Source organism: Scyliorhinus torazame, chromosome 4, assembly GCF_047496885.1.
Source record: "Scyliorhinus torazame isolate Kashiwa2021f chromosome 4, sScyTor2.1, whole genome shotgun sequence".
Lineage (NCBI taxonomy): Eukaryota > Metazoa > Chordata > Chondrichthyes > Carcharhiniformes > Scyliorhinidae > Scyliorhinus > Scyliorhinus torazame.
The window spans coordinates 52,197,713-52,222,497 of NC_092710.1; the positions used below are offsets into that span (position 1 = coordinate 52,197,713).

Below are 24,785 nucleotides of genomic sequence, written 5' to 3' on the forward strand. Positions count from 1 at the left end.
TCTGTGGTACTGACCTTCAAAATTGTTTTCGCTTGTTTTATGTCAAACTTGATTCAAACTTCCATATCTCCAATTTTTCACGCAACTTCCATTTTCCTCATCTACTCCATTGCATGTAACTTCGATTCAGCTCTGAATAAGGATCACACGGATTTGAAACATTAACTTTGTGTCTGGTTCCACAGACGTCCTCAAATTTGATGAGCTTTAATCCAATCATTTTTAGTTTCTCATGCAGATTCACAGATTTACTCTGATGAAGAGTGACCCAGCCTCGAAACGTTAGCTCGGTTCTCTCTTCACAGATGCTGCCAGACCCACTGAGATTTTCCATCATTTCCTGTTATTTTTCAGATTTCACATCTGCAGTAATTTGCCTTTTTATTGGACGATATATGTTGCTGCATGTCAGCATGAACGATTTGGGTAGGATAAAGGATGGGGCGTTTTCCATGAAGATGTGGTGTTGACAGATCTATTTACACCCTGAAACTTTGCGATTTGCATAATTTGCTACTTTACTCGATGAGCTTACTTGCGTTCACACTCTGCCACAACAAACAACAGATGACACCCTTTATTCCCTCTCTCAAAATCCAATCTGTATCTCTGCAGCTTCTCACTGATATCTCAGTGAACTAAACGTAATCTTCAATGTCTTGAAGTCCCAGTGCATGTCCCTGGGTAACAACAGTTGTCACATCACAGGTCATTGGTAAAATGCGAGTCCAAGTTGAAGAATTTGAGAAAGAAAGCCGAAGGGAGGCTGCCGGTCTGCTTGCGAGGAAATGAGCTGGAGAGGCTGAATTACCAGTGAAGGAAATTCAAAAGATACAATATGAGACTTTGAACTGAACTATGAGAGCATTTTTGTAATGGGCCCTGGTAGCTCAGTCGGTAGAACATCAGACTTTTAATCTGAGGGTCCTGGGTTCAAGTCCCTGTCAGGGTTTTGATTTTGGCTCAAGGCGTTTGCTTCCCAATGAACGGTCGGAAATAAAAATAAAGAATGCAGGATGCTTCAAGGAAAGTGGAAGAACCGTGACAACGTCGTGTTTGCCAAATTGCAACAGCCGTCCAGAATGTTCAGGAATTTTTGCTAGATTTTCAGTGAATGTAAAAACTCTCTCCTGGCCTTATCCAGCATTATACCACTGTAGTTTTCTGGCCATGTTTAATCACTTCCCAATTCGCAAAATATTTCCTGTTTGTATACTTCTTTCCTGCAGAACTGCTTTTAAATTAATAACTTTCAGAAATAACTGCAATTTTTACAGTTTCAAAAGGCCAGTGCTGATGAATATTTTAGTTTGCACTCTCAAAGTCAGCAGGAGAAATCAACAATACTGATGTTTAATCAAAACAATTGAAATCTGTTCTACACTTGCAAAGTTCCTTTGCAGATTGGTGCTGTGGTTTAGATGGTTAAAGCACCTGTCTTATAAACAAGTAGATCCTGAGTTCAAATCTCAGCAGTGCCTTTATACATTCAGGTCAAAGCATGTTGCCTGTGAAGAATGTTCCTCATTTAATGGTGAACACAGAAAATGTTGACATCATATCTGTGGTACTGACCTTCAAAATTGTTTTCGCTTGTTTTATGTCAAACTTGATTCAAACTTCCATATCTCCAATTTTTCACGCAACTTCCATTTTCCTCATCTACTCCATTGCATGTAACTTCGATTCAGCTCTGAATAAGGATCACACGGATTTGAAACATTAACTTTGTGTCTGGTTCCACAGACGTCCTCAAATTTGATGAGCTTTAATCCAATCATTTTTAGTTTCTCATGCAGATTCACAGATTTACTCTGATGAAGAGTGACCCAGCCTCGAAACGTTAGCTCGGTTCTCTCTTCACAGATGCTGCCAGACCCACTGAGATTTTCCATCATTTCCTGTTTTTTTTCAGATTTCACATCTGCAGTAATTTGCCTTTTTATTGGACGATATATGTTGCTGCATGTCAGCATGAACGATTTGGGTAGGATAAAGGATGGGGCGTTTTCCATGAAGATGTGGTGTTGACAGATCTATTTACATCCTGAAACTTTGCGATTTGCATAATTTGCTACATTACTCGATGAGCTTACTTGCGTTCACACTCTGCCACAACAAACAACAGATGACACGCTTTATTCCCTCTCTCAAAATACAATCTGTATCTCTGCAGCTTCCCACTGATATATCAGCGAACTCAACGTAATCTTCAATGTCTTGAAGTCCCAGTGCATGTCCCTGGGTAACAACAGTTGTCACATCACAGGTCATTGGTAAAATGCGAGTCCAAGTTGAAGAATTTGAGAAAGAAAGCCGAAGGGAGGCTGCCGGTCTGCTTGCGAGGGAAATGAGCTGGAGAGGCTCAATGACCAGTGAAGGAAATTCAAAAGATACAATATGAGACTTTGAACTGAACTATGAGAACATTTTTGCAATGGGCCCTGGTAGCTCAGTCGCTAGAGCATCAGACTTTTAATCTGAGGGTCCAGGGTTCAAGTCCCTGTCTGGGTTTTGATTTTGGGTCAAGGCGTTTGCTTCCCAATGAACGGTCGGAAATAAAAATAAAGAATGCAGGATGCTTTATGGAAAGTGGAAGAACCGTGACAACGTCGTGTTTGCCAAATTGCAACAGCCGTCCAGAATTTTCAAGAATTTTTGCTAGATTTTCAGTGAATGTAAAAACTCTCTCCTGGTCTTATCCAGCATTATACCACTGTAGTTTTCTGGCCATGTTTAATCACTTCCCAATTCGCAAAATATTTCCTGTTTGTATACTTCTTTCCTGCAGAACTGCTTTTAAATTAATAACTTTCAGAATAACTGCAATTTTTACAGTGTCAAAAGCCCAGTGCTGATGAATATTTTAGTTTGCACTCTCAAAGTCAGCAGGAGAAATCAACAATACTGATGTTTAATCAAAACAATTGAAATCTGTTCTACACTTGCAAAGTTCCTTTGCAGATTGGTGCTGTGGCTTAGATGGTTAAAGCACCTGTCTTATAAATAAGAGATCCTGAGTTCAAATCTCAGCAGTGCCTTTATACATTCAGGTTTAAGCATGTAGCCTGTGAAGAATGCTCCTCATTCAATGGTGGACACAGGAAATGGTGACAACGTTTCTGTGGTACTGACCTTCAACATTGCTTTCCCTTGTTTTATTTCAAACTTCCATATCTCCCACTTTTCACGCAACTTCCATTTTCCTCATCTACTCCATTGCATGTAACCTCGCTTCAGCTCTGAATAAGGATCACACGGATTTGAAACATTAACTTTGTGTCTGGCTCCACAGACATCCACAAATTTTATGAGCTTTAATTCAATCATTTTTAGTTTCTCATGCACATTCACAACATGTGCAGTATTTTCCTTTGAATGCACGACAGGATTGACCTCAGGAAATCCAGTAGGAACATTCTGAATGTCTGTCAGCGATGTCTGTGGGCAAAGATTGAATGATTAAATGATTTACTCTGATGAAGAGTGACCCAGCCTCGAAGCGTTAGCTCGGTTCTCTCTTCACAGATGCTGCCAGACCCACTGAGATTTTCCATCATTTCCTGTTTTTTTTCAGATTTCACATCTGCAGTAATTTGCCTTTTTATTGGACGATATATGTTGCTGCATGTCAGCAAGAACGATTTGGGCGGTATAAAGGATTGGGCGTTTTCCATGAAGATGTGGAGTTGACAGATTTATTTACACATGAAACTTTGCGATTTGCATAATTTGTTACTTTACTAGATGAGCTTTCTTGCGTTCACACTCTGCCACAACAGACAACAGATGACACGCTTTATTCCCTCTCTCAAAATACAATCTGTATCTCTGCAGCTTCCCACTGATATCTCAGCGAACTAGTGTAATCTTCAATGTCTTGAAGTCCCAGTGCATGTCCCTGGGTAACAACAGTTGTCACATCACAGGTCATTGGTAAAATGTGAGTCCACGTTGAAGAATTTGAGTAAGAAAGCCGAAGGGAGGCTGCCGGTCTGCTTGCGAGGGAAATGAGCTGGAGAGGCTGAATGACCAGGGAGGGAAATTCAAAAGATACAATATGAGACTTTGAACTGAACTATGAGAACATTGTTGGAATGTGCCCTGGTAGCTCAGTCGGTAGAGCATCAGACTTTTAATCTGAGGGTCCAGGGTTCAAGTCCCTGTCAGGGTTTTGATTTTGGCTCAAGGCGTTTGCTTCCCAATGAACGGTCGGAAATAAAAATAAAGAATGCAGGATGCTTCAAGGAAAGTGGAAGAACCGCGACAACGTCGTTTTTGCCAAATTGCAACAGCCGTCCAGAATTTTCAAGAATTTTTGCTAGATTTTCAGTGAATGTAAAAACTCTCTCTTGGTCTTATCCAGCATTATACCACTGTAGTTTTCTGGCCATGTTTAATCACTTCCCAATTCGCAAAATATTTCCTGTTTGTATATTCTTTCCTGCAGAACTGCTTTTAAATTAATAACTTTCAGAAATAACTGCAATTTTTACAGTTTCAAAAGGCCAGTGCTGATGAATATTTTAGTTTGCACTCTCAAAGTCAGCAGGAGAAATCAACAATACTGATGTTTAATCAAAACAATTGAAATCTGTTCTACACTTGCAAAGTTTCTTTGCAGATTGGTGCTGTGGCTTAGATGGTTAAAGCACCTGTCTTGTAAATAGGAGATCTTGAGTTCAACTCTCAGCAGTATCTTTATACATTCAGGTTTAAGCATGAAGCCTGTGAAGAATGCTCCTCATTTAATGGTGGACACAGGAAATGTTGACAACATTTCTGTGGTATTGACCTTCAACATTGCTTTCCCTTGATTTATGTCAAACTTGATACAAACTTCCATATCTCCCACTTTTCACGCAATTTCCATTTTCCTCATCTACTCCATTGCATGTAACCTCGCTTCAGCTCTGAATAAGGATCACACGGATTTGAAACATTAACTTTGTGTCTGGCTCCACAGATATCCTCTAATTTTCTGAGCTTTAATCCAATCATATTTAGCTTCTCATGCAGGTTCACAACATCTGCAGTATTTTCCTTTGAAAGCACGACAGGATTGACCTCAGGAAATCCAGTAGGAACATTTTGAATGTTTGTCAGCGATGTCTGTGAGCAAAGATTGAATGATTAAATGATTTACTCTGATGAAGAGTGACCCAGCCTCGAAACGTTAGCTCGGTTCTCTCTTCACAGATGCTGCCAGACCCACTGAGATTTTCCATCATTTCCTGTTTTTTTTCAGATTTCACATCTGCAGTCATTTGCGTTTTTATTGGACGATATCTGTTGCTGCATGCTAGCAAGAACGATTCGGGCGGGATAAAGGATGGGGCGTTTTCCATGAAGATGTGGCGTTGACAGATCTATTTACACCCTGAAATTTGCGATTTGCATAATTTGCTACTTTACTAGATGAGCTTACTTGCGTTCACTCTCTGCCACAACAAACACCAGATGACACCCTTTATTCCCTCTCTTGTAATACAATCTGTATCTCTGTAGCTTCTCACTCATATCTCAGAGAATTAACCTTACTCGTCACTGTCTTGAAGTCCCAGTGCATTGTTCCTGCGCAACAACAGTTGCCACATCGCAAGTCATTGGGAAGATGCGAGTCCAAGTTGAAGATTTTGGGAAAGGAAACCAAAGGGAGGCTGCCGGTCTGCTTGTGACGAATGTGATATAAAATAGTTACTTTAGAGATGTTAGTTAATGTAATGTAGAAATAAGCCACTTTGATTCTGGCAAGTAGAGACAAAGGATTTTAGACCGCATGGAAAAAAGCAGGAAGAGGTGTGTCTATGAGAGTGATGCTGCATTGATAGGGGCCGGAGAAAGGGATTGGAAGTGAGCCAATCAGAATAGATCAAACAAGTCAGGAGGGACATAGGATGACCTATGGGTGCCGAGTATGTGAAACTTGATGCCATTTGAATGTATCAGTACTGATCTCTTTGTGTGGGACATTCACTTAGCTCCCGGGGCTGCAGAGAGCAACATGTTATCTGTATCACTGTGGGCTAGGTAGCTTGCAAGCTGAATAAAATAACTAATGTTATACCTGCAAATCCATCTCGACTTTTATTGAGGCCAGACTGACGGATAAAAAATTTGGGATTCAACATTTGGTGCCGAAAACCTTGATTTCTCAGGGCGATCCTGGTTTCAACTGCAAAATCAGAATTAGACTGATTATGAACAGGAGGATGGGGAACAAGGGCCCTCAATGTAGAACTGGAAAATGACCGCACATTGATTGTTCCCCTCTTCTTATCGTCTGATTAGTCTGGTCACTCGCGGTTGGCACAGAAAGACCGCCTCGACGAAATCACAGGTCAGTCTGGGGATTAGCATTTTAATTGATGGGATTTCATTTGTGAGTTAATTCGGCTGGGGTAGGCTATATTGTTGATGGGACATTTAAAACTATAAATGGTTCAACTTCATTTGTGAGTTAATTCGGCTGGGGTAGGCTATATTGTTGATGGGACATTTAAATCTATAAATGGTTCAACTTCATTTGTGAGTTAATTCGGTTGGGTTAGATTATGGGAGGTCGATGCGACATTTGAAATTGAAAATGGTTCACCTCCATGTGTGTGTGTGTTAAAAATATAGTTGATTAATCTAAAATTGTCTCCTTGGACTGTAGTGGCGAAAAACGCAGTTCCGAGGACTAGTTGTGATTATGGGGAATTCCTTGGATAGCACAAATGATCCAGGCATGCCACTGCGAATATTATGTGATAAGTATCCGGACAAAGCGAAGGATTTTAGAAAATTGTCAGCACAGTTAAGAACTAAAATGGGAGATGAATGGCCACTAGGGGGCACCAAAGACCTAGAAATGGTTAAGAAAATCCAGGGACAAATTTGGAGAAAAAAATCAAAGTATGAAAGCTAAAGAATTAATTGGATTATGGAGGCAATATTGTCAAGAGGAAAGAGATAAGATTATGTTGTCTAGCTGGCAGGACAATGCCCTTAAAATGGGGATTCCAATTAGTGTACAGGGTAACCTAAAAACATTACAGATCTTGAAAAAGGAATGTGCATTTAAAAAAAGAGCAAGTAGAGACAGGAAAGACGCGGGTCAAACAAGAGATGAGCTACGTAGTTCAATGGCTGGCCTTGAATTGACAGAAAAAGAAAAATTCAATAATTTGGAAAAGTCAGTAAAAGTTCCGACTGCACCTGTAGCATGGTCTGCGCTCATTCCAGAACCACCAGAGTACAATAATATATACCCAGTCATTGCTCCCCAGATTCCAAATATGCCAGAAACTCAAGCCCTTTTGGATGATAGTGTGGGTGATAGTGTGGGTCCTGATTTACCAACTTCACGCCCAGAAGAGCAAAAGGAACTCTGTCCCACAAGCCCAGTTAGCTCTAGGACAAGATCTCGGACAGCGAGAGAGGGGCTTGACCCTCACCAGAAACAATTAAGCATATCACCTAAGTCTCTCCAAACTAAGGAGAAACCACAAGATTCGGGAACAAAGGAAGCTGAAACAACTTCTTTTGAAGAGAAAGAACTCCCCCTAGTGACAGGGAGAGACGTTGAAGTCTTGGAACAACCAGGGGAAATAGCTAGAGTGCCCCCTGGTGACATTCGGAGACAGTTACCGATTAGGAAGATGCGAAACCCCGACGCAGTGACTGCGGGAGCGAACCCCACGATAGACGTTTACTTCCCATGGACACCCAGTGAGATGATGGCTATTATGGCTACAATCCCAGATAGAAAAAAATCTCCTGCTGCCTTTGTGGATTCCTTGAGAACTACCATCTCAATTTATCAAGCTGATTCAAGGGACCTCTGGGCCCTAGTCCAGCAGATTTTAACCCCAGCAGAGTACCGCAATTATCTTAACCACCTGAATTATGCTAGTCATGCCGCACTTCAGCAGGCCTATGCGTTAGACGACGATAGAAGGACACAGATCTTGAATGCATTGAATACACATTTCAAAGGCCCATAAATCTTTCTGTTCTCTTAGACCTAAAACCTAAGAAGACTGAAGAGCCAGAGGAATTTCTGGAGCGTTTTAATGAAATCTACCGGGGGCAGTCAGGCGATTTGCTGTATCAAAATGGTCAGAATTCCCCTCAATATTGTGCTATGTTAATGCATTGCCTACCACCTTCTGTGGTTACTGCTGTGAAATGTAATAACATGAATTGGACAGAGAACGACCCTTCCCAGATGGCAAGGGTAGTCAGATTTTATTGGAAGGAGGGTGTAGGCCAAGAAGGAGGCTCAGTTACAAAGCTTAAGACTGAGTATGTAATGAAAAAGGATGATTGGCAATCCCAACAAGCGGCAGAAATGGTAGTTTACCAGCAGGAGCCCCAATATAGTGACTTTGGGTGGGTGGATCAGCGAAGAGGAGGATACCAAACCCACCCAAAGGGACCCTCACCCCCTTTTTATGGCCCACCGAACGAATCAACAGCTCTACAACCGCAGCCCCCTCTGAGGGGCCATTGGTCTACTGGAAGAAGAGGACGGGGCAGAAATAGAGGGAGAAATGCATGTTTTAATTGCGGCCGTGTAGATCACTGGCAACAGGGATGCCCCTTTAAAAGACAGGCAGTAGAAGGAGATTATCCGACCCAAAGGAGAGGGTACCCACCAAGGGGAGGACAGACGAGATACACTGACTTCTCCCAGGAAAACCCTTTCCCAACACAGGATTGACGAGCTAATTTAGCCATAAGGACTCTCCAATCGGACAGGGAACCTATTATCTCTCTGCAGATAGATCAACATCACTCATTTGTAATCGACACCGGGGCAGCCATGTCTTCTGTGCAATCAGCACTTAAATTACCATTATCCGACCACACGCAGCAATTGTCAGGGTTCCAAGGACAGGTGTGTGAGTATCCTATTTCTGAACCTGTGACAGTCACTTACGAGAATAAGTCTGCAGAGCATCAGTTTGTAGTGACTACTGGATTGGACTGTAACTTGTTGGCCCGAGATTTACTGTGTATCTTGCAGCTACAGCTAGAATGCGGAGATGAGGGGGTAACGGTTACATCATGGAGGATGAGACAACAGTGCTATATTTCTATCACCCCCCAGTGGTGGACGTTAGACGTCGAATAGTCACTGCATCACGTTACCCTGGCCTATGACAGAACTGGACGAAACAGGGAGTTGGAGGACAAATACCGGCCATTACTTGAGACCGAATGGCCAGTCAAGGTTACAGCCACAGTCACGGGAAAAGAAGGTACAGCCGATTTTGTGACAATATCACCACATTTATGGCCACAGTCAGCTTCGGTGAGCCCTCATATTACACGTCAGGTCCATGACCAGTACCATGCCAGGGATATGGGGCGAATGGTCAGGAGGGCGGTGGATCATTCGGATCCAACAGACTACGCACTTCAAGTCATGCCGGACGGCACTACCATAAAATATTTTGAGGTCCCTGAAACGATTAACACTCGACTGCAGCATCACAGGGGACATGATGTGTTGGAATATGTCAATCCACAGGTCTGGGCGGAATACCCATCACAAGTGGGAAAGACAAATGTTACACCTATTAAGGTGATGATTAAGGATCATGTAAAGCTACCTTCCATTCGACTATACCCCCTGAAATCTCAAGCTGTTCCATCAATAGATAAATTAATTCAAGAGCTGTTGAAACAGGGTATTTTGGTCCCTTGCCAATCAGAATGTAACACCCCCATACTTGCTGTGCCTAAACCAGCCAAACCAGACCAGTACCGATTAGTACAGGATTTACGTTCAATTAATGCCATCGCATAGCCATTACATGCTCTCGTCCCTAACCCTGCCCACATACTGGCTCAAATTCCAGCTCAAGCCCGGGTCTTCGCCGTAATTGACCTTCAGCACGCCTTCTTTGCCCTCCCACTTGCGACTGAAAGTCAATATTTGTTTGCCTTCACTTACAATGGACAGCAGTATACCTGGACCCGACTGCCACAGGGGTTCGTCAATTCACCTACACTCTTCTCCAGATGTCTGCAGACCCAACTCCAGGCCTTGACATTGGAGCATGGTTCCACTCTGGTGCAGTATGTAGATGACATATTGGTGGCAAGTCCTGACGAGCCCAGTAATAGGGATGATGTGATCCAATTATTGAACCACCTATCCTCGTTGGGTTATGTTGTTTCACAAGCAAAGGTCTTGGTGGCTCAGAGAAAAGTTAAGTTCTTCGGAGTTTTACTTACAACCACAGAAAGAAGTCTCGAACCCAGTAGTATTGAACCAATATGCCAATTCCCCGCCCCTACAATAGCCAAGGAGGTTCGTCATTGGCTGGGTATGATGAATTTTTGTCGGCAGTGGATACCAAACATCGCTGTCTATACAAAGCTGCTGGAGCCTTACACTAGTGAAGGGGGGAATTTTACTCTCACCACCGAGGCACTCGAGGCCTTCCGTTGCCTGAAGCAGGCCTTGCTACAAGCACCGGCCCTCGGTAGGCCCCTATACGACCGACCATTCCAGATATACTGTACTGTTCTGGAAGGATGTTCAACAGCGGTACTCACCCAGCAACATGGGGACAAGCACCGGCCCGTAGCATATTACTCTTCCAAACTCGACCCAGTGGCGTTGGGCCACCCTGTTTGCACCCAGATCTTGGCAGCGATATACAATAGTTTGCAGGCTGCTGCCAACATCACTCTCCAACAGGATATTACGGTGTATAGCTCCCACTCGGTAATCGCACTATTGGGGCAACTGCAGACTCAGCATCTTACCGCAGCTCGTCAGAATAGGTATGAGATATGCCTTTTGAACAATCCACGCCTGACATTTAAATACTGCACCACTATCAATCCAGCCTGTTTTCTCAGTGGTCCCCCTGTCAATGAGGACGTGCCTGGTCACGACTGTTTAGCCTTGATTCAGGAAACTACAACAATAAGGGACGATCTGAGTGATATTCCGTTAGAACAACCTGACATGATTATGTATGTTGATGGCAGTGCATTAGTAAGCCCCACTGGCCGGAGACTGTCGGGTTATGCAATCATAGATCAGGATGGTCTGATTCTAGAAGCGGCAGCTTTCCAGACCCCTTACTCAGCACAACAAGCCAAACTTTTTGCCCTCACCCGTGCATGTATACTTGGGGGAGATCGCCGTGTAAATATCTACACTGACTCCCGATATGCTTTCGGGGTAGTTCATGACTTCGGACAACTCTGGAAGAATAGGGGATTCCTTACCTCAGCAGGCACAGAAATATCCAACCGGGGTTTAGTTAATGACCTACTGCAGGCCCTCCTTATGCCCGCGCAGATTTCCGTTATTAAATGCGCTGCCCACACGAATGGTACAACCCCAGTTGACGTTGGTAATGAACGAGCAGATTGTGCAGCGCGAACAGCCGCGCAAATTCAGCAAGTGATGGTGCCTAAGATGTTAAGTCAGACTAAACGATCTACTATAAATATGTCTGCTTCTGACAAGTCAATGCCAACCATCCAAGACGTCATAAGGTTACAGGAGGACGCTCCTGAGAGTGATAAACAAATGTGGAAACGGTTAGGTTGTACATATGATTCTGTTTCCTCTTTATGGACCACGCCTGCACATCAGACTTGTATGTCTGATGTGCTGGCTTTATGGGTAATTGAATGTGTACACTTTGCAACTCATTGTGGGGCTCGAGGGACAAGTGATTTGTTGCTGGACACTTGGTGGCACCCTAAAATGCAGGGGTTGGCCCAAAGTATCAGTAATAGGTGTTTGATTTGTCAGCAATATAACACCGGAAAAGGTATCTCTTGTGGGAAGGGGCAAACCCTGTTGCCCAGTGGTCCCTTTGAGACGCTCCAAATGGAGTACATTGAGTTGGAAAGGTGTCAATGTTATAAATATGTTTTGGTCATTGTGGATGTGTTCAGCAGATGGGTCGAGGCGTATCCGACTATCGATAATAAAGCTGCTACTGTGGTTAAAGTCTTGATGAGGGAAATCATTCCCCGGTACGGTATACCAGCTCAGTTAAGTTCTGATAATGGGCCTCATTTTATTGGACAAATTAACAAGGAGTTTTGCTCACAGTTGGGCATACGCCAGCAGTTACACTGTGCTTATAGACCGCAGGCGGCCGGGTTGGTTGAGAGGCACAATCAGACCCTCAAAACTAAATTGGCTAAATTAAGAGCAGACACGGGACTGACATGGCTTAAGTTGCTCCCTGTTGCCCTCTTCCAGCTGCGGGTTACACCTACGGGACCGGCCCGGCTCTCTCCCGCCGAGATTCTTTATGGCAGGCCTCTTAGAACTCCCTGGAGCCTGCAGGTTCCCAGACTGGTTCAGTTTCATCAGATGACTGAAGAGATGACCACCTATGTTCTAGCCCTCACGCAAGTGCTCAAGTAACTCCATGGCCAGGTCCGCGCGGCTCACCAGCCATCGCCCCCAGTACCTAGCTCACTTTCAGTCCAGCCCGGTAGTTATGTCATGGTCAAAAATTGGACTAGGAAGGGGTCGGAGCCGCGATGGGACAGGCCCTTCCAAGTTCTCCTTACCACCCCCACAGCAGTTAAAGTGGAGGGGCGAAGTGCTTGGGTCCACCTACATCACTGTAAATTGAGTCCATCTCCACTACTGTAAAAGGTCAGATACTAAACTGCCTCCCTTCTCCAGTGCTATTTTACAGGTGTGGAGCATGATGGAGTGGCTACGCATCGTCTGTCTGATATTTGGCCTCACTTCGCTTGGCGTGTTATTGGCGATGGACATGGAAAAGGGGAATATTATGTATCTGTGTAGCCCCAACCAATCTACAAGGTTACATCACCTCTGCAAAGGTGATGTTCTTCGCTGCCCCCATATACGAGGACATGGTATCGACTCATGGAAGGTCATCAAAGTTAAGGAGAATGCAGGAGTCATGAAGCAGTTGCACCGGTCCCGGCGATGGGAAGGGAACATTATGTGGACATTGCCTTGTTTTTGGAATACATGTAAATTTGATTTTGGATGTGTTAAGAGTGGTGCAATAAAGGTAAAATCAGGCCGTCAGGAGAGCGTAGGAAGAGGCTATGAGAAAGTGAAAGGGACTAGAGAGAGGACGGGGCGTATGAGAAGGGAAGTACAGCTAGAACGTAGGTTACCGGGAGATACACTTAAGTTAATTAAAGGCCAAACTGAGGAAAACCCGGGTAGTATGAATCTCTTCTACCAGATTTACCACCGCTTGTATGGCCAGGGACGGGTTGTCTGCTACCCAAACCCCGCAGCGGTGTCTAGGTTATTTTCTGTTTCACCGCTTTGGGGCACTACCCAAACCGTGGTCCATTGTCAGCATTCCGAACCACTGCCCGAGCAAGTCACTCTTCCTTACGATCCGGATTCAGCACCACCGGCTATTTGCCTTCCCCTTCCTCGGGATAATTCCCATTCACAGTACGATAGGCTGCGACGGTGGAGGGCGTACATACCTAGCCACTTCACTCCCAATAGGGATTCCCGGTCGTACGAGAATTGCTTCAGCAGTGAAGGATACGGCTGTTTGCTGGTAGAGGTGGACACAAATATAACATGTCTGTTTCCCACCTGTACGGACAGGAGGTGCCATATCACCCAGGCGTCTGGCCAATGCGTTTGTTACAACACCACTTGCGTTCCATTGAACGCCGGCCTCCAGCTCCTTTGTGGCTGGGCGAATGTCTCTCATATCACTGTTGGGACTAGGGCTTTCCGCATTGCTAGGCGGCCCGAATGGGCGTTTCAAAGTTGGATAAACTGGGCTACTGGAGGGTCCTTACGCAACCGATATGCTGATTGTGATGCTAGCCTGCACATGGAGCAAGGAGACTACTTTTTATTTAATGGTACAGCGACCAATGTTTTGTCACCCCCATTTCCCCGCCGAATTGCTATAGGGACTCTAGTCCCTACCACAGTCCCCTGCCCTTCGGCGTGGAACCTGCATAATCAGTTAGCACGCTGGGCAGTCTCTGCTGAATTTTGCGAGAACTGGAAAAAACCTCAGGATCTTGCACCCAACCGGGGCCACTCAGCCGGGTGAGGCATTCTGGGCGTATTGACACTGGGAGGTGTGGGGGGTTCCTTGGCTGTCAGTGATCGGAATTATTTTATTTGCGGCCTTACCATCTCGGGAAATGAAACCTTGGGAGCCCTCGGGGCAATAACCAAGGAGTTGTCTCAGCTACGGTTGTTTGCAATGCAGAACCGGTATGCTCTTGACTATCTTCTGGCCCGTGAGGTTGGGGTATGCGCCATAGTGCAGGGCAAGTGTATCGTGGGAGTTCAAGACTTGACCGCTAACATCACTAAATTTATGGATCGCATACGGGATCACTTGGACGGGATGCAGGATCCTGGCTCTTGGGGTAACTGGGGATTTGGAGGTTGGAAGGACTGGTTGATAAATATGGCCATGTATCGAGTGGTAGCTATCGGCTGCATCTTTGTGGGCCTGGCCATCCTTAAATGTGTGATGGGTAGAATGCGGGGTGCACTGGATCAGATCACCGCCCCAAAACATTTAACTGTTAAAATCCATGAGGGTGAAGCAGATGAAGGGGGGCTAAGACAGGAATTGGAAATGCAGCGACAGGTCTTTTTAGATGAGGAACCGTAGCTATGGATTGGATAGTTCGGTTATCATGGAATGATAAAAGGAGGGAATGACGAATGTGATATAAAATAGTTACTTTCGAGATATTAGCTAATGTAATGTAGAAATAAGCCACTTTGATTCTGGCAAATAGAGACAAAGGATTTTAGACCGCATGGAAAAAAGCAGGAAGAGGTGTGTCTATGAGAGTGATGTTGAATTGATAGGGGTCGGAGAAAGGGATTGGAAGTGAGCCAATCAGAATAGATCAAACAAGTCAGGAGGGACATAGGATGACCTATGGGTGTCGAGTATGTGAAACTTGATGCCATTTGAATGTATCAGTACTGATCTCTTTGTCTGGGACATTCACTTAGTTCCCGGGGCTGCAGAGAGCAACATGTTATCTGTATCACTGTGGACTAGGTAGCTTGCAAGCTGAATAAAATAACTCATGTTATACCTGCAAATCCATCTCGACTTTTATTGAGGCCAGACTGACGGATAAAGAAATTTGGGATTCAACATTTGCGAGGGAAATGAGCTGGAGAGGCTGAATTGCCAGTGAAGGAAATTCAAAAGATACAATATGAGACTTTGACGTGAGCTATGAGAGAAATGTTGAAATGGGCCCTGATAGCTCAGTCGGTAGAGCATCAGACTTTTAATCTGAGGGTCCAGGATTCAAGTCCCTGTCAGGGCATTGATTTTGGTTCAAGGCGTTTGCTTCCCAATGAACGGTTGGAAATAAAAATAAAGAATGCAGGATGTTTTATGGAAAGTGGAAGAACCGTGACAACGTCGTGTTGGCCAAATTGCAACAGCCGTCCAGAATTTTGAAGAATTTTTGCTAGATTTTCAGTGAATGTAAAAACTCTCTCCTGGTCTTATCCAGCATTATACCTCTGTAGTTTTCTGGCCATGTTTAATCACTTCCCAATTCACAAAATATTTCCTGTTTGTATACTTCTTTCCTGCAGAACTGCTTTTAAATTAATAACTTTCAGAAATAACTGCAATTTTTACAGTTTCAAAAGCCCAGTGCCGATGAATATTTTAGTTTGCACTCTCAAAATCAGCAGGAGAAATCAACAATACTGATGTTTAATCAAAACAATTGAAATCTGTTCTACACTTGCAAACATGCTATGCAGGTTGGTGCTGTGGTTTAGCTGGTTAAAGCGCCTGTCTTGTAAACAGGTGATCCTGAGATCAAATCTCAACAATACGTTTACACTTTCAGGTCAAAGCATATAGCCTGTGAAAAATGCTTGTCATTTAATGGTGAACACAGAAAATGTTGACAACATTTCTGTGGTGCTGACCTTCAAGATGGCTTTTCCTTGATTTATGTCAAACTTGATTCTATCTCCCACTTTTCACGCAACTTCCATTTTCCTCATCTACTCCATTGCATGTAACCTCGCTTCAGCTCTGAATAAGGATCACACGGATTTGAAACATTAACTTTGTGTCTGGCTCCACAGACATCCTCAAATTTTATGAGCTTTAATCTAATCATTTTTAGTTTCTCATGCACATTCACAACATGTGCAGTATTTTCCTTTGAATGCACGACAGGATTGACCTCAGGAAATCCAGAAGGAACATTTTGAATGTCTGTCAGCGATGTCTGTGAGCAAAGATTGAATGATTAAATGATTTACTCTGATGAAGAGTGACGCAGCCTCGAAACGTTAGCTCGGTTCTCTCTTCACAGATGCTGCCAGACACACTGAGATTTTCCATAATTTCCTGTTTTTTTTCAAATTTCATAACTGCAGTAATTTGCCTTTTTATTGGACGATATATGTTGCTGCATGTCAGCAAGAACGATTTGGGCGGCATAAAGGATGGGTTGTTTTCTCTGAAGATGTGGCGTTGACAGATCTATTTGCACCCTGAAACTTTGCGATTTGCATAATTTGCTACTTTACTAGATGAGCTTACTTGCGTTCACTCTCTGCCACATCAAACAACAGATGACATGCTTTATTACCTCTCTAAAAATACAATCCGTATCTCTGCAGCTTCCCACTGATATCTCAGCGAACTAACCGTAATCTTCAATGTCTTGAAGTCCCAGTGCATGTCCCTGGGTAACAACAGTTGTCACATCACAGGTCATTGGAAAAATGCGATTCCAAGTTGAAGAATTTGAGAAAGAAAGCCGAAGGGAGGCTGCCGGTCTGCTTGCGAGGGAAATGAGCTGGAGAGGCTGAATGACCAATGAAGGAAATTCAAAAGATACAATATGAGACTTTGAAGTGAGCTGTGAGAAAGGTTTTGGGAATGGGCCTTGGTAGCTCAGTCGGTAGAGCATCAGACTTTTAATCTGAGGGTCCAGGGTTCAAGTCACTGTCAGGGTTTTGATTTTGGCTCAAGGCTTCCCAATGAACGGTAGGAAATGAAAGATAAAGAATGCAGGATGCTTTATGGCAAGTGGAAGAACCGTGACAACGTCGTGTTTGCCAAATTGCAACAGCCGTCCAGAATTTTCAAGAATTGTTGCTAGATTTTCAGTGAATGTAAAAACTCTCTCCTGGACTTGTCCTGCATTATATCACTATAGTTTTCTGGCCATGTTTAATCACTTACCAATTCGCAAAATATTTCCTGTTTGTATACTTCTTTCTTGCAGATCTGCTTTTAAATTAATAACTTTCAGAAATAACTGCAATCTTTACAGTTTCAAAACCCAGTGCCGATGAATATTTTAATTTGCACTCTCAAAGTCAGCAGGAGAAATCAACAATACTGATGTTTAATCAAAACAATTGAAATCTGTTCCACACTTGCGAAGCTGTCTTGGAGATTGGTGCTGTGGCTTAGATGGTTAAAGTGCCTGTCTTGTAAACAGTAGATCCTGAGTTAAATCTCAGCAGTACCTTTATGCATTCAGGTCAAAGCATGTAGTCTGTGAAGCATGTTTAATGGTGAACACAGAAAATGTTGACAACATTTCTGTGGTACTGACCTTCAAGATTGCTTTCCCTTGTTTTATGTCAAACTTGATTCAAACTTCCCTATCGCCCATTTTTCACGCAACTTCCATTTTCCTCATCTACTCCATTGCATGTAACCTCGCTTCAGCTCTGAATAAGGATCACACGGAATTGAAACATTAACTTTGTGTTTGGCTCCACAGACATCCTCAAATTTTATGAGCTTTAATCCAATCATTTTTAGTTTCTCATGCACATTCACAATATGTGCAGTATTTTCCTTTGAATGCACAACAGGATTGACCTCAGGAAATCCAGTAGGAACATTTTGAATGTTTGTCAGCGATGTCTGTGAGCAAAGATTGAATGATTAAATGATTTACTCTGATGAAGAGTGACCCAACTTCGAAACGTTAGCTCGGTTCTCTCTTCACAGATGCTGCCAGACCCACTGAGATTTTCCATCATTTCCTGTTTTAATTCAGATTTCACATCCGCAGTAATTTGCTTTTTTAATGGACGATATATGTTGCTGCATGTTAGCAAGAACGATTCGGGCGGGATAAATTGTTGGGCATTTTCCATGAAGATGTGGTGTTGACAGATCTATTGACACCCTGAAATTTGCGATTTGCATAATTTGTTAGTTTTCTAGATGAGCTTACTTGCGTTCACACTCTGCCACAACAAACAACAGATGACACCCTTTATTCCCCCTCTTAAAATACAATCTGTAGCTCTGTCGCTTCCCACTCATATCTCAGCGAACTAACCGTAATCTTCAATGTCTTGAAGTCCCAGTGCATGTCCGTGGGCATCAACAGTTGCCACATCTCAAGTCATTGGTAAAATGCGAGTCCAAGTTGAAGAATTTGAGAAAGGAAACCAAAGGGATGCTGCCAGTCTGCTTGCGAGGGAAATGAGCTGGAGAGGCTGAATGACCAGTGAAGGAAATTCAAAAGATACAATATGAGACTTTGAAGTGAGCTATGAAAACATTTTTACGTTGGGCCCTGGTAGCTCAGTTGATAGAGCATCAGGCTTTTAATCTGATGGTCCAGGGTTCAGGTCCCGGTCAGGGTTTTGATTTTGGCTCAAGGCGTTTGCTTCCCAATGAACGGTCGGAAATAAAAATAAAGAATGCAGGATGCTTTATGGAAAGTGGAAGAACCGTGACAACGTCGTGTTTGCCAAATTGCAACAGCCGTCCAGAATTTTCAAGAATTTTTGCTAGATTTTCAGTTGATGTTTAAACTCCCTCCTCATCTTGTCCTGCATTATACCACTATAGTTTTCTGGCCATGTTTAATCACTTACCAATTCGCAAAATATTTCCTGTTTATATGCTCCTTTCCTGCAGAACTGCTTTTAAATTAATAACTTTCAGAAATATCTGCAATCTTTACAGTTTCAAAAGCCCAGTGACGATGAATATTTTAGTTTACACTCTCAAAGTCAGCAGGAGAAATCAACAATACTGATGTTTAATCAAAACAATTGAAATCTGTTCTACACTTGCAAAGCTGTCTTGCAGATTGGTGCTGAGGCTTAGATGGTTAAAGTGCCTGTCTTGTAAACAGGAGATCCTGAGTTCAAATCTCAGCAGTACCTTTGTACATATAGGTCAAAGCATGTAACCTGTGAAGAATGCTTCTCATTTAATGGTGAACACAGAAAATGTTGACAACATTTCTGTGGTACTGACCTTCAAGGTTGCTTTCCCGTGTTTTACGTCAAACTTCCATATCTCCCATTTTTCACGCAACTTCCATTATCCTCATCTACTCCATTGCATGTAACCTCGCTTCAGCTCTGAATAAGGATCACACGGATTTGAAACATTAACTTTGTGTTTGGCTCCACAGACATCCTCAAATGTTATGAGCTTTAATCCAATCATTTTTAGTTTCTCATGCACATTCACAACATGTGCAGTATTTTCCTTTGAATGCACGACAGGATTGACCTCAGGAAATCCAGTAGGAACATGTTGAATGTCTGTCAGCAAAGATTGAATGGTTAAATGATTTACTCTGATGAAGAGTGACGCAGCCTCGAAACGTTCGCTCGGTTCTCTCTTCACAGATGCTGCCAGACCCACTGAGATTTTCCATCATTTCCTGTTTTTTTTCAGATTTCACATGTGCAGTAATTTGCCTTTTTATTGGACGATATATGTTGCTGCATGTCAGCAAGAACGATTTGGGCGGGATAAAGGATGGGGCGTTTTCCATGAAGATGTGGCGTTGACAGATCTATTTACACCCTGAAAATTTGCGATTTGCATAATTTGCTACTTTACTAGATGAGCTTACTTGCGTTCACACTCTGCCACAACAAACAACAGATGACACGCTTTATTACCTCTCTCAAAATACAACCTGTATCTCTGCAGCTTCCCACTCACATCTCAGCGAACTAAACATAATCTTCAATGTCTTGAAGTCCCAGTGCATGTCCCTGGGTAACAACAGTTGTCACATCACAAGTCACTTGTAACATGCGAGTCCAAGTTGAAGAATTTGAGAAAGAAAACCGAAGGGAGGCTGCCGGTCTGCTTGCGAGGGAAATGAGCTGGAGAGGCTGAATGACCAGTGAAGGAAATTCAAAAGATACAATATGAGACTTTGAAGTGGGCTATGAGAACATTTTCAGAATGGGCCCTGGTAGCTCAGTCGGTAGAGCATCAGACTTTTAATCTGAGGGTCCAGGGTTCAAGTCCCTGTCAGGGCTTTGATTTTGGCTCAAGGCGTTTGCTTCCCAATGAACGGTCGGAAATAAAAATAAAGAATGCAGGATGCGTTATGGAAAGTGGAAGAACCGTGACAACGTCGTGTTTGCCAAATTGCAACAGCCGTCCAGAATTTTCAAGAATTTTTGCTAGATTTTCAGTTGATGTTTAAACTCTCTCCTGGACTTGTCCTGCATGATATCACTATAGTTTTCTGGCCATGTTTAATCACTTACCAATTCGCAAAATATTTCCTGTTTGTATACTTCTTTCTTGCAGAACTGCTTTTAAATTAATAACTTTCAGAATAACTGCAATTTTTACAGTTTCAAAAGCCCAGTGCCGATGAATATTTTAATTTGCACTCTCAAAGTCAGCAGGAGAAATCAACAATACTGATGTTTAATCGAAGCAATTGAAATCTGTTCCACACTTGCAAGCCTGTCTTGCAGATTGGTGCTGTGGCTTAGATGGTTAAAGTGCCTGTCTTGTAAACAGACGATCCTGAATTCAAATCTCAGCTGTACCTTTATACATTCAGGTCACAGCATGTAGCCTGTGAAGAATCCTCCTCATTCAATGGTAAACACAGAAAATGTTGACAACATTTCTGTGGTACTGACCTTCAAGATTGCTTTCCCCTGTTTTATGTCAAACTTCCATATCTCCCATTTTTCACGCAACTTCCATTTTCCTCATCTACTCCATTGCATGTAACCTCGCTTCAGCTCTGAATAAGGATCACACGGATTTGAAACATTAACTTTGTGTTTGGCTCCACAGACATCCTCAAATTTTATGAGCTTTCACCCAAGCATTTTTAGTTTCTCATGCAGATTCACAATATGTGCAGTATTTTCCTTTGAATGCACGACAGGATTGACCTCAGGAAATCCAGTAGGAACATTTTGAATGTTTGTCAGCGATGTCCGTGAGCAAAGATTGAATGATTAAATGATTTACTCTGATGAAGAGTGACCCAACTTCGAAACGTTAGCTCGGTTCTCTCTTCACAGATGCTGCCAGACCCACTGAGATTTTCCATCATTTCCTGTTTTAATTCAGATTTCACATCCGCAGTAATTTGCTTTTTTATTGGACGATATATGTTGCTGCATGTTAGCAAGAATGATTCGGGCGGGATAAATTGTTGGGCATTTTCCATGAAGATGTGGTGTTGACAGATCTATTGACACCCTGAAATTTGCGATTTGCATAATTTGTTAGTTTTCTAGATGAGCTTACTTGCGTTCACACTCTGCCACAACAAACAACAGATGACACCCTTTATTCCCCCTCTTAAAATACAATCTGTAGCTCTGTCGCTTCCCACTCATATCTCAGCGAACTAACCGTAATCTTCAATGTCTTGAAGTCCCAGTGCATGTCCGTGGGCATCAACAGTTGCCACATCTCAAGTCATTGGTAAAATGCGAGTCCAAGTTGAAGAATTTGAGAAAGGAAACCAAAGGGAGGCTGCCAGTCTGCTTGCGAGGGAAATGAGCTGGAGAGGCTGAATGACCAGTGAAGGAAATTCAAAAGATACAATATGAGACTTTGAAGTGAGCTATGAGAACATTTTTACATTGGGCCCTGGTAGCTCAGTTGGTAGCGCATCAGGCTTTTAATCTGATGGTCTAGGGTTCAGGTCCCTGTCAGGGTTTTGATTTTGGCTCAAGGCGTTTGCTTCCCAATGAACGGTTGGAAATAAAAATAAAGAATGCAGGATGCTTTATGGAAAGTGGAAGAACCGTGACAACGTCGTGTTTGCCAAATTGCAACAGACGTCCAGAATTTTCAAGAATTTTTGCTAGATTTTCAGTTGATGTTTAAACTCTCTCCTGGTCTTGTCCTGCATTATACCACTATAGTTTTCTGGCCATGTTTAATCACTTACCAATTCGCAAAATATTTCCTGTTTGTATGCTCCTTTCCTGCAGAACTGCTTTTAAATTAACAACTTTCAGAAATAACTGCAATCTTTACAGTTTCAAAAGCCCAGTGACGATGAATATTTTAATTTGCACTCTCAAAGTCAGCAGGAGAAATCAACAATACTGATGTTTAATCAAAACAATTGAAATCTGTTCTACACTTGCAAAACTGTCTGGCAGATTGGTGCTGTGGCTTAGATGGTTAAAGCGCCTGTCTTGTAAACAGGAGATCCTGAGTTCAAATCTCAGCAGTACCTTTGTACATACAGGTCAAAGCATGTAATCTGTGAAGAGTGCTTCTCATTTAATGGTGAACACAGAAAATGTTGACAACATTTCTGTGGTACTGACCTTCAAGGTTGCTTTCCCGTGTTTTACGTCAAACTTCCATATCTCCCATTTTTCACGCAACTTCCATTATCCTCATCTACTCCATTGCATGTAACCTCGCTTCAGCTCTGAATAAGGATCACACGGATTTGAAACATTAACTTTGTGTTTGGCTCCACAGACATCCTCAAATTTTATGAGCTTTAATCCAATCATTTTTAGTTTCTCATGCACATTCACAACATGTGCAGTATTTTCCTTTGAATGCACGACAGGATTGACCTCAGGAAATCCAGTAGGAACATGTTGAATGTCTGTCAGCAAAGATTGAATGGTTAAATGATTTACTCTGATGAAGAGTGACGCAGCCTCGAAACTTTCGCTCGGTTCTCTCTTCACAGATGCTGCCAGACCCACTGAGATTTTCCATCATTTCCTGTTTTTTTTCAGATTTCACATCTGCAGTAATTTGCCTTTTTATTGGACGATATATGTTGCTGCATGTCAGCAAGAACGATTTGGGCGGGATAAAGGATGGGGCGTTTTCCATGAAGATGTGGCATTTGCAGATCTATTTACACCCTGAAAATTTGCGATTTGCATAATTTGCTACTTTACTAGATGAGCTTACTTGCGTTCACACTCTGCCACAACAAACAACAGATGACACGCTTTATTACCTCTCTCAAAATACAACCTGTATCTCTGCAGCTTCCCACTCACATCTCAGCGAACTAAACATAATCTTCAATGTCTTGAAGTCCCAGTGCATGTCCCTGGGTAACAACAGTTGTCACATCACAAGTCACTTGTAACATGCGAGTCCAAGTTGAAGAATTTGAGAAAGAAAGCCGAAGGGAGGCTGCCGGTCTGCTTGCGAGGGAAATGAGCTGGAGAGGCTGAATGACCAGTGAAGGAAATTCAAAAGATACAATATGAGACTTTGAAGTGAGCTATGAGAACATTTTCAGAATGGGCCCTGGTAGCTCAGTCGGTAGAGCATCAGACTTTTAATCTGAGAGTCCAGGGTTCAAGTCCCTGTCAGGGCTTTGATTTTGGCTCAAGGCGTTTGCTTCCCAATGAACGGTCGGAAATAAAAATAAAGAATGCAGGATGCGTTATGGAAAGTGGAAGAACCGTGACAACGTCGTGTTTGCCAAATTGCAACAGCCGTCCAGAATTTTCAAGAATTTTTGCTAGATTTTCAGTTGATGTTTAAACTCTCTCCTGGTCTTGTCCTGCATTATACCACTATAGTTTTCTGGCCATGTTTAATCACTTACCAATTCGCAAAATATTTCCTGTTTGTATGCTCCTTTCCTGCAGAACTGCTTTTAAATTAACAACTTTCAGAAATAACTGCAATCTTTACAGTTTCAAAAGCCCAGTGACGATGAATATTTTAATTTGCACTCTCAAAGTCAGCAGGAGAAATCAACAATACTGATGTTTAATCAAAACAATTGAAATCTGTTCTACACTTGCAAAACTGTCTGGCAGATTGGTGCTGTGGCTTAGATGGTTAAAGCGCCTGTCTTGTAAACAGGAGATCCTGAGTTCAAATCTCAGCAGTACCTTTGTACATACAGGTCAAAGCATGTAATCTGTGAAGAATGCTTCTCATTTAATGGTGAACACAGAAAATGTTGACAACATTTCTGTGGTACTGACCTTCAAGGTTGCTTTCCCCTGTTTTACGTCAAACTTCCATATCTCCCATTTTTCACGCAACTTCCATTATCCTCATCTACTCCATTGCATGTAACCTCGCTTCAGCTCTGAATAAGGATCACACGGATTTGAAACATTAACTTTGTGTTTGGCTCCACAGACATCCTCAAATTTTATGAGCTTTAATCCAATCATTTTTAGTTTCTCATGCACATTCACAACATGTGCAGTATTTTCCTTTGAATGCACGACAGGATTGACCTCAGGAAACCCAGTAGGAACTTGTTGAATGTCTGTCAGCAAAGATTGAATGGTTAAATGATTTACTCTGATGAAGAGTGACGCAGCCTCGAAACGTTCGCTCGGTTCTCTCTTCACAGATGCTGCCAGACCCACTGAGATTTTCCATCATTTCCTGTTTAATTTTTCAGATTTCACATCTGCAGTAATTTGCCTTTTTATTGGACGATATATGTTGCTGCATGTCAGCAAGAACGATTTGGGCGGGATAAAGGATGGGGCGTTTTCCATGAAGATGTGGCATTTGCAGATCTATTTACACCCTGAA

The 24,785-nt window shown here is 42.8% G+C and overlaps 11 non-coding genes across 11 annotated transcripts; all 11 read left to right on the plus strand.

The window, feature by feature from the left end:
- Positions 1 to 879: 879 nt before the first annotated feature.
- trnak-uuu (transfer RNA lysine (anticodon UUU)) lies at positions 880 to 952 on the plus strand. The gene has a single exon. It is a non-coding gene; the product is annotated as a tRNA-Lys (tRNA).
- A 1,489-nt stretch (positions 953 to 2,441) lies between these two features.
- trnak-uuu (transfer RNA lysine (anticodon UUU)) lies at positions 2,442 to 2,514 on the plus strand. Its single transcript has one exon. It is a non-coding gene; the product is annotated as a tRNA-Lys (tRNA).
- Positions 2,515 to 2,967: 453 nt separating this feature from the next.
- Positions 2,968 to 3,041, plus strand: trnai-uau (transfer RNA isoleucine (anticodon UAU)). Its single transcript has one exon. It is a non-coding gene; the product is annotated as a tRNA-Ile (tRNA).
- Positions 3,042 to 4,101: 1,060 nt separating this feature from the next.
- On the plus strand, positions 4,102 to 4,174 carry trnak-uuu (transfer RNA lysine (anticodon UUU)). Its single transcript has one exon. It is a non-coding gene; the product is annotated as a tRNA-Lys (tRNA).
- An 11,062-nt stretch (positions 4,175 to 15,236) lies between these two features.
- trnak-uuu (transfer RNA lysine (anticodon UUU)) lies at positions 15,237 to 15,309 on the plus strand. The gene has a single exon. It is a non-coding gene; the product is annotated as a tRNA-Lys (tRNA).
- A 1,593-nt stretch (positions 15,310 to 16,902) lies between these two features.
- Positions 16,903 to 16,975, plus strand: trnak-uuu (transfer RNA lysine (anticodon UUU)). The gene has a single exon. It is a non-coding gene; the product is annotated as a tRNA-Lys (tRNA).
- A 2,113-nt stretch (positions 16,976 to 19,088) lies between these two features.
- Positions 19,089 to 19,162, plus strand: trnat-ugu (transfer RNA threonine (anticodon UGU)). The gene has a single exon. It is a non-coding gene; the product is annotated as a tRNA-Thr (tRNA).
- Positions 19,163 to 20,211: 1,049 nt separating this feature from the next.
- Positions 20,212 to 20,284, plus strand: trnak-uuu (transfer RNA lysine (anticodon UUU)). The gene has a single exon. It is a non-coding gene; the product is annotated as a tRNA-Lys (tRNA).
- Positions 20,285 to 22,399: 2,115 nt separating this feature from the next.
- Positions 22,400 to 22,473, plus strand: trnat-ugu (transfer RNA threonine (anticodon UGU)). Its single transcript has one exon. It is a non-coding gene; the product is annotated as a tRNA-Thr (tRNA).
- Positions 22,474 to 23,522: 1,049 nt separating this feature from the next.
- On the plus strand, positions 23,523 to 23,595 carry trnak-uuu (transfer RNA lysine (anticodon UUU)). The gene has a single exon. It is a non-coding gene; the product is annotated as a tRNA-Lys (tRNA).
- Positions 23,596 to 24,049: 454 nt separating this feature from the next.
- On the plus strand, positions 24,050 to 24,123 carry trnat-ugu (transfer RNA threonine (anticodon UGU)). The gene has a single exon. It is a non-coding gene; the product is annotated as a tRNA-Thr (tRNA).
- The last annotated feature ends 662 nt before the right edge of the window (positions 24,124 to 24,785 follow it).